Genomic DNA, 14,534 nt, shown 5'->3' with positions numbered 1-14,534 from the left:
GATAACGGGGCAGAGAAAGAAAACACAAATGAGACAAACAGTGGGGGGGAAGACACCGCCAGGCATGCAATGTGCCGCCCCCCCACCACGCCAGGTGCTTGAAAAATTAATTGGCTTACTAAAGGGCTGCAACTTTTCGCAAGAGCAGCAAGTGACAGAAAGGACATTTGACCACTGGAGCTACAACAAGCAGCTCTTTTCTTAAGGCTCAGAACTCTCTCTCTCATCCCAACTTAGTCTACACACGCAGTAGAATGAGGCGGTAGAGTCCTCACAACCACACGGACTGTACCACTTCAGTGTTCACTGTGGAGGGGAGAGAAGAGGATCACTTTTTTGAATGCTCCCTGGCATTGTTTTCAAAAGTTTATCTTAACCCAGGGGTGTCCAACTCTGGCGCTTCAGGTGTTCATGGGCTACAATTCCCATCAGCCTCTGGCCATGCCAGCAGGGGCTGATGAGAATTGTTGTCCATGAACATCTGAAGCACCAGAATTGGACACCTGTGCCTTAACCAGTGTTCCCCAAAGTGATGTGGCATCTCCCAAGCACTTTTCAGAAAGGGGGCAAGGCCACTGTGAGGCAGAAGCGGTTCTTGGCTGCCCTCATTCAAATGGAATATTGTCACTTCAGGCCTTGCTTCATTTTATTCCGCCTTCTTCCTCTGCTCTCCTCCCATGGTATTTCTTTCTTCTCATTCCCCATCTCTTCCTCCCTCCTTCAGCCTTTCTTTTATTTATTTCTATTCCTCTTCTGTGATTTCTTTTGTAGAGGAGGAAAATATTGTGTTTGCCTCTACTCCTGCAGAAGCCATTTTGAGGTGCCACAGGCTCAAAAAGTTGAAGAAGAATTTGGATGAGACTGTAAGGAGACTCAAGGTGGCTTACAAGCTCCTTTCCCTTTCTCTCCCCACAACAGACACCTTGTGAGGTAGGTGGGGCTGAGAGCGCTCTGGGAGAACTGTGACTAGCCCAAGATCACCCAGCAGGAATATAGGAGTGCAGAAACACATCTGGTTTACCAGGTAAGACTCTGCCACTCAGGTGGAGGAGTGGGGAATCAAACCCGGTTCTCCAGATTAGAATCCACCTGCTCTGAAGGAGAGATAGATAAAAAGAGAGAAGCAGCCCAGGCTGGAATGAATATAATGGAAAAGTGGCGGCCAGGAAAGGAGAGTGAAATAGGAAATCACTTATTTTTGGCTCTGTTTTAGGTCCACCCTAGAAAGTTTTATTCGGTATTATTCCATTTTATCTTTGCTTCCTCCAAAGAATGTTGTGGCCTGCAGCTTGGCCTTGAATCTTCACAGGGTCTCTGAAATCCCTCAGACAGCTACAGTTCCTTGAGGAGAAGTACAGTAAACTCTACTGACCATGGTGCTATTCTCTGTGACTGCCATAGGAACTCAAGTGTATGTGCCAAATGAACATGGTGGGAAAAGGGCTTCCCTCAAGATGCATTGGTAGATGTATTTCCCATAGTACTAATACCGCTACTACTAACAATAATAAACTACCCTTAATTAAGGACTACCTTTCTTCTTTTTGCAAACTGTTCATGCTACTAGGGCTGTTCATACCCCTCCCTCTTTCTTCCATTTTCTAGTTTTTATTGGCTGCCTTATTCTCTCCCATTGCGACTGATCCTCTGATCCAAAGTGGAGGTGGAGAAGATAAACGAGAGGGATGGAGATAAACTTTTTCAAAGGGATTGGCTGCCTTCTTTCTCTCCTATCACTGCTGCTCACCTGATCCAGAGCTGTGAAGGAAAAGAAAAGCTAGAGGTGGAAATAATTTTTTTAAAAAGAAGTGTAGGTCTCTCTCTTTCTCTCTCTCCCCCCTTTTAGACTGGCTGCCATCTTTCTCTCTCCTCTAATCCAGAGCTGTGAAGGAAAGAGAAAAGGTAGAAATAAACTTTCTTATTTTTTAAAAAAGCGGGCTTTTCTTTCCGTTCTTCTTTTAAAGTAATAAATTGTGTACTCATGACCACAAGGATCTGTTCTAATTCTATCTCCTTTTGATAAAAAAGGTATTCAAAATAACCAATATTTTCATAGGAGGGTAAAACAAGACCATGATTCACCAAGAGAGAGAGAAGCCAACTGAAAAGGGAAACCTTGTTGGCCAGAGAAAGGTGTCGAGCAAAGACTGGCTTGTCATAGACAGCTTGTCCTAGACATGCCCTCAGGAGCCAAGGATAGTCCACACACAGGTGTTAGCAGATTCAGAGCAAGGAATCCAGACAAGAAATAGAAATAGTAACCAGCAAACTAAAACACAACGTTGCTGCCACAAGCCAGCTCAGCTGCAGCCTCTCTTTTATAACCAGCCTCCCATTTCCTTGTGCAATAACCTCTTGCAGCTGGGTTACTCTAGTCTGGCTCCTAAAAAGACTCTGCATCTACTCTAGCCCGCCCCACAGCTGCTAACCTGCTGCTGCGTCTCCTCTGCTGCAAGCTAGGATGCAACTTCCTCCTGCGTTGCTCCTGGGGCTCTGGAGACGAGGGGAAGGGTGGGGAGGGGTGGTGGAGCTGTCAGAGTCCCCTCTGGCTCCACATCAAGGGCCGAAGAGTCTCAGAGCTAAGCTCTTCCTGGGCAATCTCAGAGCTTTGACCTGGTTGTGGATCCCAGCCTGAGTGCTCTGCCTGAGGACCTGGTCCTGCAGGAACTTCTTGCTGCTCAGTCTCTGCATCTACAGGTAGCGCCTGAGAATCTGGAACCAACACTGTCCCCTCTGCTCTGTCTGAGTCTTCCTCCCAGGGGTTCCCATTCAGACCAGGCTGAGCCCTGACAAAGCTCCTGGGCCAAATAAGGACTGGGGAGGGGGGTAGTCCAATCACACCCACGTGACCAGAGAGCCACTGATTTTCATTGACCGAGGGAAAAAGGCATGTGGGGAAAAGAAGAATCCCATGGCAGGCAGCCCCTTCACCATTGCTGTGTGCTCCTACTTGCCGGCTCACCAGAAGGGCAAAGCTGCCGGCTGCCATGGTGTCCGGCTCTGTTAGCCGGGCCAGATTGTTAACCGGATGAGTCGCCATGACAGACCAGTATGCTTACTTGTAACATTTTTTTGCAGAGGGAAGCATTTTAAAATGGCACCCCTCCTGCAGCCATGAATTGTACAGTCTGCTCTCTCTCTCAATAGGAAGCTACCATCTTACTGCAGGGGCGGACCAGGCCTCCTCTGTCCTTCATGGCACCCAAGGGCAGCCAGCAGAAGCAAGAGATGTCCCTTGCCTCATGGGGAGGGCCCTTTCTGGGAAGGAGACACAGCGGCAACATCTTGCATGCAGTCATGCTCTGGCCTGTTGCAAAAGGAGTCAACACGCCTACAGGATCCACACTCATGTAGATTTATGAAACAGCCACGCTGATGCCAATACAGTGGAACCTCGGTTTTCATCGCCTTCGGTTTGCATCCATTTTGGTTTTCATCGATTTTTTCAGTGAAAAATTTGCCTCGGTTTTCATCAATTTGCAGTGAGGTGCAGGGGTTTGTGGAGAAAAATCACCCGGACAAAGCTGTTGCAGGCCGTGTCTGCAACTTGTTTAATGTCTTGCCCCATTTCAGACAAATCTTAAAGAGGCGTCAGAAGCAGACCTCTTTGGACAGCTTTCTGGGTCGACATTGGTCCATTGGCTCTGAAGCCGGTCCTAGTGTTATTGTTTGTTACTGTTTTCAGCATTAAACACTATGTTTATTCACCAAAAACTGTGTTTTTGGTATGTTTTTTGGAGTGCCTAGAACGGATTAATTGGATTTACATTGATTCCTATGGAAAAGTTTGCCTCGGTTTTCATCGGTTTCGGTTTTCATCGATTCTTTTCGGACTGATTACCAACGAAAACCGAGGTTCCACTGTACTGCGTTGAGACCAAGGGCTTGGCACGTTCTCCAGGCTGAATTGTCAAAGGATGTTGCCTGATGGCCGCCTGCCACACCAGATCCACCAGGTGAGAGCCCCTTGGGGCAACCTGGCAGCTACCCACACTGCCGCCTTCAAAACTGTGCTCTCAAATGCCTGCTCCACAAGGGGGCAATTCAGTTACTGTCTGAAAGTTGCTGCTCTGTTCCTGTTGCTCCTGTTCCAGGTTCAACTAAAGCTGCTTGTTCTGATCTTTGCAACATGGGACCCCCATAATTGATGGGAGGGTCTCTCCTCCTAGGAACCTACGTGGCAACTCTGATATCCAATCAGTCCCTGTTCGCTCCTGTAGTAATGTGAGATCAACCACTGCCTGATCGGGCGCATTCAGAGCAATGACTCCACTGTCTTGGAAAACTATCAAAAAAGATGAGGGAATAATTCCTCGTGTCCTTCAAGCTGAATTATTTAGAAGAGGATTTCAAGACAGGTCAAGGTAGCATCGATGCATCTAATTGTAAGCTGGTTTCCTCTCCTCCCCCTTTATTCTGACAACAACCTTGTGAAGTAGGTTAAGCTAAGAGGATTACAGGCCTTTGCAAGCCAACGCATCTCCATGCACTGGAGTGACAGGGTCAAAACAGCAATTCCCAGTTAACCTGGTTCTGTGAATCAGATAAAGTTTCCACAAAAAAAAGGTCCACAGAAAGTAGACAAAGTCTACTATAACAAAGTCATAAACTTCCAAACACACACAACAGTTTAAAGACTGTCAGTATACATTTCATCACAGCACTCAGATTGTTAAAGGCAATAATCCTAATTCAGCTTGTCCTTGAGAAGACTAAGACCTGCAAGGGAAAGTGCATTTCCCAAGTTTCCAGGCCTTTCAATGGTAGAAAAGGAACTGGTATTATAATTTGCTCAATAAAAAGGAAAAACAGAAACACAGGAGCAAGGGACCTCACGGGTCATCTAGTCTGACCCCCCAATTAACAACACGGGAAATGCATGAACACCTTTCCACCCCAGTGACTCCTGTACTATGCCCAGTGGTGGGATCCAAAAATTTTAGTAACAGGTTCCCATGGTGGTGGGATTCAAACTGTGGCATAGCGCCAATGGGGCTGGGCGGGGCATGACGGGGCGTGACCAGGCATTCCAGGGGTGGGGCATTCCTGGGCAGGGCTGTGGCAAGGACGCAGCCGCTGCGCCGGTCCTTGGGTGGGACACGAATGCACGCAGGCGCAGGCTGCCACACACGCCGGTGCACCTCCTGCTAGGCTGCTTCAAGTTCTGCGCGCAACTGCTGAGAGGAGGGGAATAACTAAGGCAAAAATCACGTGGCAAAACCACCAATTAGTAACCCCCTCTCGGCACACACAAATAATTAGTAACCTACTCTCGGGAACCTGTGAGAACCTGCTGGATCCCACCTCTGACTATGCCCAGAGGAAGGCAAAAAACCTCCATGATTCCTGGCCAACCTTGCCTGAAGGAAAATTCCTTTCTGTCCCCAAAGTGGCAATCAACATTACCTTAGGCACGTTAGAAAGGGCCACAAGACCCAAGCACAAACCTTCCCCTTCCGGCCCTCCCTCTCATGATCTGCCAAATTCACAGAATCAGCCTTGCTGTCCCAGGGCCATCCAGCCTCTGCTTAAACACCTCCAAAGAAGGAGCCCTCACCACCTCCTGAGGAGTCCTACTGCACTGAGAAATTGCTCTGTCGGGAAGCCACGGCCTTCGGTTTGCAAGACCTAAGCAAGGCTGATAACCAGAGGATGTTTTGGGGTTTTTTAATTCACAGGGTCACCATAAGTCAGAAGCAACTTGACGGTACTGAACAGACACATTAGAATTTGGAACTACCAGGACAGCTCCAGGCAGAAGTTACAAGGTTTAAAGCACAACACGAATCATTAGTCTCAGTGGAACAAGAGATCTACCTTGAAGGCGATTGGTTTTCTCCTCCACTAGCACATCTGGTCTCAACAGTTCAATTCCTGCAGCTCACCGCCCTCTGGCCTCAACGTTTCAGTTCCAAAGGAGCCAAGATCGTATCCTGCGGAGACAAGGAAAGGCAAGTTACCCAGAGCATGAAGGGAAAATCTGCATGCAGCAATTCCCAAAAGCGTTTAATAAGAGCCTTCTCTTGGCCTTCGCAATTCCCCCCAGTTAGTTATGAAACTGTCAGACAAAACTGGCAAAGAACAGGGCTAGAAAATCTCCAAAGGACATTCAACAACCTTTTTTTAAAAAAACCCTCGCCCAATAACAAGAATGAGGGCTTAACACTAGGTGTGGGTCAGGAAAAGTCTTCTGGACATCTAACGGGCCCTGTGTTCTGCTATGTTAATGGGCCCCCTGTCTCTCCTCTACTTTCAGTTTCCCCCATTCCTTTGATTTGTAACTTGCAACAACCTAAAGTGCACCCAAGTGCCGCTCTGGCCTTGAGAAGCAACAACTGAAACATTCCAGTCTTGTTTTACATTGCCTTTGATGTAGGGTGTGAAAAAGGGGAGGGGGAAACCTTGGGAATAAAAGATTGTACCCGAGGTCAGTTCTTTGGAACTGCCTTCTTTGGCCTTACCGATGTCTGTCAATAAAGACTTATGATTTGAAATCTAGAGTCTTTATTTTGGTCTGCAGATCCGGGGCTTGACACCGGGCATGCACAAGGGCCCAGGTTCAGTCGCCAGTTAAAAGGATCTCTCATGCAATGGGATGGGGAACAGTGGTGGCAGTGTACAGCTAGAAGGACCCAGGTTCAAATCTCTGTCCTACCATGAAGTTCACTGGATGAGGATTGTTACAAAGAACCGGGGCGGGGTGGGTAGAGGCGTAGCAAGGGGGGGAAGTGCCCAGGGCACTGGTGTGTCCTCCGCCCCACCCCAGAATGCCCCCAGAACGCCCTTGCCACACCCCCACAGGGGCGCACGCCCGGTGTGTCCCGCCCCCTCCGCACACCTCTGGGTGTGTGTGTATGAGCCTGTGATGTCGTTCTGGCCTTTCAGTAGCTTTGAATGCCAGATAAGAAGAGTAGTTTTGGATTTATATCCCCCCTTTCTCTCCTGCAGGAGACTCAAAGGGGCTTACAGTCTCCTTGCCCTTCCCCCCTCACAACAAACACCCTGTGAGGTGGATGGGGCTGAGAGAGCTCCGAGAAGCTGTGACTAGCCCAAGGTCACCCAGCTGGCGTGTGTGGGAGTGCACAGGCTAATCTGAATTCCCCAGATAAGTCTCCACAGCTCAGGCGGCAGAGCTGGGAATCAAACCCGGTTCCTCCAGATTAGATACATGAGCTCCTAACCTCCTACGCCACAAGCGGCCTGCAGACTTCTCCAGCAAGCTTTCTCCCAGGCTTCCAAAGAAATAATCTCCTCTGTAGGAGTTTCCTCCTCCAGACAGAACAAAACAAAACAAGAAAGCTCCCAGCTGCAAGATGATGAGAAAGTCCAATAGCTTTTTTATTCAGGAACCAGAGAAAGTCTCTTCAGGTAATCAACAGAGGATGGATAATAATTCTTAAGAAGCCAAACCTCTGAGTATATTTTAGAAAAGATCCCAAGCCTCGTTGTCCTCACTTACCTGACCTCCCTTCTGGACATCTAACGGGTTCTGCTATGTTAATGGGCCCTCTGTCTCTCCTTAACAAGCAGATGGTGCTTGTTAAATCAGCCTTTGCCGTTAATCACCCTCAGGTGTTTTCATTCTAATCAATAACCTTTTTTCCTACAGGCAACATCCCAACTGGTAGTGCTCGAGGCTACCATGCAACTCCTACATACAGTGCGGGGGAACCATGTATGCTCACCAGCTCCTTGGAGACAATAGAAAAGTGTTGAGAAAGAAAAGCAGGAACCAGAGTAGAGAATGCTGGGACCAGTGATCTGATTCAGCAGAAGGAAGCATCAGAGAAGGCAGATACCTGTACGCCCACTTTCATAACCATTAACAGGTTTCCACATTACAGCTGTAATAAAATAATTTAAATTTTTTTAGACCAGAGATTGTAAGAGAAGCCAAACAAAGTTTACAGACAGCCTCTCCAGTCAGACAACCCTTTCTCCTTAAGACAGCGTGCCTCAGGCTCCAAGAAATACTTGTGAGACGCTGGCACAAGAAAAGGCCAAAGGTTTCCTGTTGTGCAAGGCCTACTGGCCAAACCAGCGACAAGCAAACAAGACCAGAGAGCAACTTCATGCCTTATAGCCTCATGAGTCAGGCTGCAGTTCTAGGCACCCTTGCTTAGGAGTAAGCCCCAAGGAAAGCAGCGGAGTGTATTTCCTTTCCAAGAACGCCCAGGACTGGGCTAACCACGTTCTTCCTTAAGGTTCTAAGGAATGAAAGCTCCAAGTGCTTGATCCATCATTCTATGAACAACTGACAGACTCAGGGACAACATCAAAGTGCTGGTCTTGACCTTAAGGCCATTAGCGGCATTGGGCCTACATATCTGAGGGATCGCATCTCCCCGTACTGCCCTACTAGGGCCCTCAGCTCTACGGAGGAGCGGTTGCTGGAAATCCCTGGCCCAAAAAAGATCCAGCTGGCCTCAACAAGGGCCAGGGCTTTTACTGCCCTGGCCCCTACCTGGTGGAACAGGCTCCCTAAGGAGACCAGGGCCCTGCGGGACCTTCAGAGTTTCCGCAGGGCCTGTAAAACGGACCTGTTCCACCAGGCTTTTGGCCAGCCAGGATGACCATCTGACCCCCATACCGTCTTGGTCTCCCGTGGGCGGGAATGGGGTTGGGATAAGTCGCCATCTGTAAATTGTAAATTGTTTAAATTCTATTAATTTAAAATTGTTATAGATTGTTTTATATTTGTATTATGATGTTGATGTACACCGCCCTGAGCCCTTCGGGGGAGGGCGGTTTAAAAATGAAATAAATCAATCAATAAATAAAAAGCTGGTGAGGAGCAGGAGAGCACCTGAGACCCACAGCCTAGCAAATATCCAGTTCCAGGTTTTGATAGGCCCTGGGCAAAGAGTGCTCCACCACAACCAGGACCTCCATGCACACCTGGCTTCCTGCCCCCACTCTGATACAACTCACCTGTTGGTGCATACTTCCCCTGTCTGCTCACAGCCCCTCCCACGGCCACCCGCACGCTCCTTCCTCAGCAGCCCTGGGAGGCATGCATGGCTGAGCGTGTCAGGGCTGTGACCCTTACCAATTGTATGCCCTTCCCTGGCAGTGGGTTAGGTCTCAGTTCTGAAGCCAATAAACAGACTCTTGATTTGATCAGTAGCATTTATTGAAGGCAGCAGTCCCTAGCTTGAGAAAGCCACTTCTGGCAATCCGGCTTTCCTAGGCTGTTCGAGTCCCCCTCCTGTTTCCCCAGCAAAAGTGTGAAAAAAATTGTTAAGGAGCCCAGGCATCTCAAGAATGCGAAAGGGAGAAAGTTAAGCCACCTGCGAATCCTCCACCCCGTGGTGCTACGGACATCCTGTTGCCCTAAGTAAAGTTATCTACATTTGTTATCAAGCAATAAACCTCAAAAGGTGAGTAAGAGAAGAAGAGAGACAGACCCCGTATACAGCTCAATCAGCAGATACATCAATCTCCTTTTCCTCCCCCTCCCCACAACAAACACCCTGCGAGGTGGGTGGGGCTGAGAGAGCTCCGAAGAACTGTGACCAGCCCAAGGTCACCCAGCTGGTGTGTGTTGGAGTGCACAAGCTAATCTGGTTCACCAGGTAAGCCTCCACAGCTCAAGTGGCAGAGCAGGAAATCAAACCCGGTTCTCCAGATTAGAGTGCCCCTGCTCTTAACCACTACACCAAGCAGGCAGCATGTTTACGATGGGCAGGACGCACTGGAGGGCACCTCCACACAGCAACTCAAAACCTGGAGGCAGCCCTCAGTCAATTGACCAACCTATTCTGTGCCAGGAAGAATCTGGAATTTCTCAGCACCAGGATCCCATTATTTTTAAACTCCGAGAGACACAAGCTCCTGGCGTGCTGCTTTCTCCCTACCATCTGTTAAGGATGGTGAACAGACATATTTTCAAAGGCTGCCGCATCAACGGCTTTCTTTTTTCCTCCTGTGAACGCAGGATGGATACGAGGCAATGCCACCCAGTGCTGAACCAGAGAAGGTCAGCGTCTGGCAGAGAAGACCTGCCGTCATCCCAGCCGAGGAGACTTCCGAGCCCGAAGGAACCGGGACAAGATTGATGAGCAGGATCAAACTCCGCGTCAGCTGAAGCCTCTTCCAGGAACCGGAAGGTTTTCTCTCCTCCTGACTGAAATGTTTTGACAGGGACAGGTAGAACCGCGCTGGTCCCATCAAACAAAGGTGCGTCAGGCACGCCGAGGGAGAGGCAGACCAAGTAGCTCCCAGAGGCTCTGGTTTTCTGAGGATGCCCAGCCCAACCCAGCCCAGCTTGTTTGTTTATTTATTATTTTTATTTAATTATTTTTCCACTTCTATCCCGCCCTATCCCCTCAGGGCAGGTAAAAACAATTTCCCATAAATACAACAATTAACTTTAAAACATTAAAATAGAATAACAATACAAAAATATATACTACTATCATACTAAGAAATGGCAAATGCAGCTCAATGTAGCAAAATGCAAAGTGATGCACATGGGGCAAAAAATCCAAACTTCACATACACGCTACAGGGGTCAGTGCTATCAGTCACAGACCAGGAAAGGGATTTGGACGTCTTAGTTGATAGTTCCATGGGAATGTCAACTCAGTGCACGGCAGCTGTGAAAAAGGCAAACTCTATGCTGGGGATGATTAGGAAAGGAATTGATAATAAAACTGCAAAGATTGTCATGCCCTTATATAAAGCAATGGTGCAACCGCACTTGGAGTACTGTGTACAGTTCTGGTCTCTCGCCACATCACAAAAAGGATATGGAAGAGATAGAAAAAGTGCAGAGAAGGGCAAAAAGGATGATTGACGGATTGGAGCACCTTCCTTATGAGGAGAGGCTGCAGCGTTTGGGACTCCTCAGTTTGGAGAGGAGACGTGTGAGGGGGGTTATGACTGAAGTCTATAAAATTATGCATGGGATAGAAAATGTTGATAGAGATAATTTTTTCTCTCTTTTTCACAACACTAGAACCAGGGGGCATTCATTGAAAATGCTGGGGGGAAGAATCAGGACTAATAAAAGGGAACATTTTTTCATGCAATGTGTGATTGGTGTTTGGAATATACTGCCACAGGAGGTGGTGATGGCCACTAACCTGAATAGCTTTAAAAAGGGCTTGGAGGAGAAGTCGATTTATGGCTACCAATCTTGATCCTCCTTGATCTGAGATTGCAAATGCCTTAACAGACCAGGTGCTCAGGAGCAACAGCTGCAGAAGGCCATTGCTTTCACATCCTACATGTGAGCTCCCAAAGGCACCTGGTGGGCCACTGCGAGTAGCAGAGAGCTGGATAGACTCTAGTTGGATCCAGCTGGCTTGTTCTTTTGTTCTTATGTTCTTAACTTCTAGCTGCCTGGAGAAAAACTGTTCTGTCCCTTTAACAGAAGCTTACCAGAATGTTGATTACCTCCATGCCAAGAAATGCTTCAGCTGCCCATTTCCACACATCAACCTTTCATTAAAGGGACAGGACACTTTTCTCCAGACTCCACCATTCCACTGGCAGTACATTCCACTGTCGAACAGCCCTTACTGTCAGGAAGTGTTCCCTGATGTTTAGGGGAAATCTCTTTTCCTTCACCTTGAACCTGTTACTCCTGGTCCTAGTCTCTGGAGCAGCAGAAAACAAGCTTGCTCCCTCACCAACATGACATCCCTTCAAATATCTAAACAGGGCTATCATGTCACCTCTTCACCTTCTCTGCACCAAACTAAACATCCCCAGCTCCCTAAGTCTCTCCTCGTAGGGCATGGATTCCAGACCTTTTACCATTTTGGTTGCCCACCTCTGGACCCATTCCAGCTTGTCAATATCCTTCTTGAATTGTAGTGCCCAGAACTGTACACAATTTTTCAGGTGAGGTCTAACCAACACAGAATAGAGAGGTACAATTACATCCCACGATCTAGACCAGTGATGGCGAACCTTTTTGAGACCTAGTGCCCAAATTGCAACCCAAAATCCACTTATTTATCGCAAAGTGCCAACATGGCAATTTAACCTGACTACTGAGGTTTTAGTTTAGAAAAAACGGTTGGCTCCGAGGCGTGCGTTACTCGGGAGTAAGCTTGGTGGTAGTTGTTGGCTTTGCTTCGAAGCAACCATGCAACTCTTCGAACAGGTGAATCACGACCCTAGGAGGGTTTACTCAGAAGCAAGCCACATTGCCAGCAACCGAGCTCACTCCCAGGTAAAGGATGGTGCTTTAGTTCTTCGCATGAAAATCAGTGGGGTTTAACAGCACTTAACAGGGTTACCTCCACTGCTTCCCCAAAACTAGGTCTTAGGTTTAATGCTAATAAACCACCCAGAGCCCTTCAGGGGAAGGGCGGTATATAAGTCTGATTATAAATAAATAAATATAAATAAATAATCGAGCCCAATGGCCCAGGCCAGCCTAGATGTGCGGGGGGATTTCCCCCCCCCCCACATGATTAACTCTGTTTGTGCGTGCCCACAGAGAGGGCGCTGAGTGCCACCTCTGGCACCCGTGCCATAGGTTCGCCATCACTGATCTAGACACTATACTCTTATTGATACAGCTAAGAATCGCATTGGCTTTGTTGGCCGCTGCATCACACTGCTGACTCAGTCTTCTCAACACTAGCCGGGGGCCAGCTTTCTTTGTTTGGGCTAATTTCACCTACCTTCCTGGCCCTCTGCAGCTCTCCATCACGGTGCTGTTTTTAAATCTGAGAACTCTCTAAATCCTTCTGCTACCAGTTCTGACTCTGAGGAAAGGGAGGACCTGAAGGGGTTAATGGCAAGAGAGGCAGGGCTGGTGACAGGAAGCAGGGGGGCGGGGTTGGTGACAGGAAGGGGATGGGAGGAGGGGTTGGTGACTGGAAGGGGGTAAAAGACTGTAGGGCCTGGATGGCCAGAGAGGAAACAGGCTACCATCAAGGGTCTGGAAGCCAGGAATTCTGGTCCAAAGGTTCGTTTTCAGGACCCAGCCCATGTCTAAGGCCAAGGGAAAGGCCCGATGGCTGCAGCAGGAGGTGTGGTAGTGGCAACAATTATTATTGTTGGGTGGGGCTTTAGTTCAGTCTCTGGAACCAGCAGAGAGGAGTAGCAGCAGTGGCCAAGTTTGCAGATGATACCAAATTATGTAGGGTGGTGAGAACCACAAAGGATTGCGAAGAGCTCCAAGCGGACCTTGATAAATTAGGTGAGTGGGCTCAGAAATGGCAAATGCAGTTCAATGTAGCAAAATGTAAAGTGATGCACATAGGGGCAAAAAATCCAAACCTCACATACACGCTACAGGGGTCAGTGCTATCAGTCACAGACCAGGAAAGGGATTTAGGCGTCTTAGTTGATAGTTCCATGGGAATGTCAACTCAATGCATGGCAGCTGTGAAAAAGGCAAACTCTATGCTGGGGATGATTAGGAAAGGAATTGAGAATAAAACTGCAAAGATTGTCATGCCCTTATATAAAGCAGTGGTGCGACCGCACTTGGAGTACTGTGTCCAGTTCTGGTCGCCGCATCTCAAAAAGGATATTGAGGAGATAGAAAAAGTGCAGAGAAGGGCAACAAGGATGATTGAGGGACTGGAGCACCTTCCCTATGAGGAGAGGCTGCAGCGTTTGGGACTCTTTAGTTTGGAGAGGAGGCGGCTGAGGGGGGATATGATTGAAGTCTACAAAATTATGCATGGGGTAGAAAATGTTGACAGAGAGAAATTTTTCTCTCTTTCTCACAATACTAGAACCAGGGGGCATTCATTGAAAATGCTGGGGGGAAGAATTAGGACTAATAAAAGGAAACACTTCTTCACGCAACGTGTGATTGGTGTTTGGAATATGCTGCCACAGGAGGTGGTGATGGCCACTAACCTGGATAGCTTTAAAAGGGGCTTGGACAGATTTATGGAGGAGAAGTCGATTTATGGCTACCAATCTTGATCCTCTTTGATCTCAGATTGCAAATGCCTTAACAGACCAGGTGATCGGGAGCAACAGCCGCAGAAGGCCATTGCGTTCACATCCTACATGTGAGCTCCCAAAGGCACCTGGTGGGCCACTGCGAGTAGCAGAGAGCTGGACTAGATGGACTTTGGTCTGATCCAGCTGGCTTGTTCTTATGTTCTTTCTTATGTTCTTATTATTCTGATTTTAGGCTGCCCTTTCCCATCGAGATGGCCTCAGGGCAGTTCACGTCATTCAATGCACAATCACAACAATACAACACATTTACAAATTAAAACCATTTTGCAATTTAGGCACCAGGAACCACAAAATCAGGCTACCTACCTTAACGAACAGGGATCTCCAGTGATCCAGGTGTTATTATAGCGCCCTGGCATAGCACTTGCCAGCCTAGGAAGGGTGATGTTGGCATTGCAGAGATGGGAAGGCCATTTTCTTGCAATAGCCAGGTCAGCCTAAAACAGTGGTGGCGAACCTATGGCACGGGTGCCAGAGGTGGCACTCAGAGCCATTTCTGTGGGCATGCGCGCACAGAGTTCATCATGTGGGGGGGGGAACTCCCCCTCTCACACACACCTAGGCTGGCCTGGGCCACTGGACTTGATGTG

At 48.2% G+C, this 14,534-nt stretch overlaps 1 protein-coding gene across 2 annotated transcripts in view; it reads right to left on the bottom strand.

Moving 5' to 3' along the window:
- Positions 1-14,534, bottom strand: part of PC (pyruvate carboxylase) — a 473,075-nt gene that overhangs the window by 442,058 nt on the left and 16,483 nt on the right. For both annotated transcript variants that reach the window (XM_048512904.1, XM_048512913.1), the window contains exon 2: positions 5,818-5,933. The gene's annotated coding sequence lies outside the window, so the exon portion shown is untranslated. The remainder of the gene's footprint in view (positions 1-5,817; positions 5,934-14,534) is intronic.

This window comes from Sphaerodactylus townsendi, linkage group LG01, assembly GCF_021028975.2.
Source record: "Sphaerodactylus townsendi isolate TG3544 linkage group LG01, MPM_Stown_v2.3, whole genome shotgun sequence".
Lineage (NCBI taxonomy): Eukaryota > Metazoa > Chordata > Lepidosauria > Squamata > Sphaerodactylidae > Sphaerodactylus > Sphaerodactylus townsendi.
This window is presented reverse-complemented; position numbering and strand designations above follow the sequence as displayed.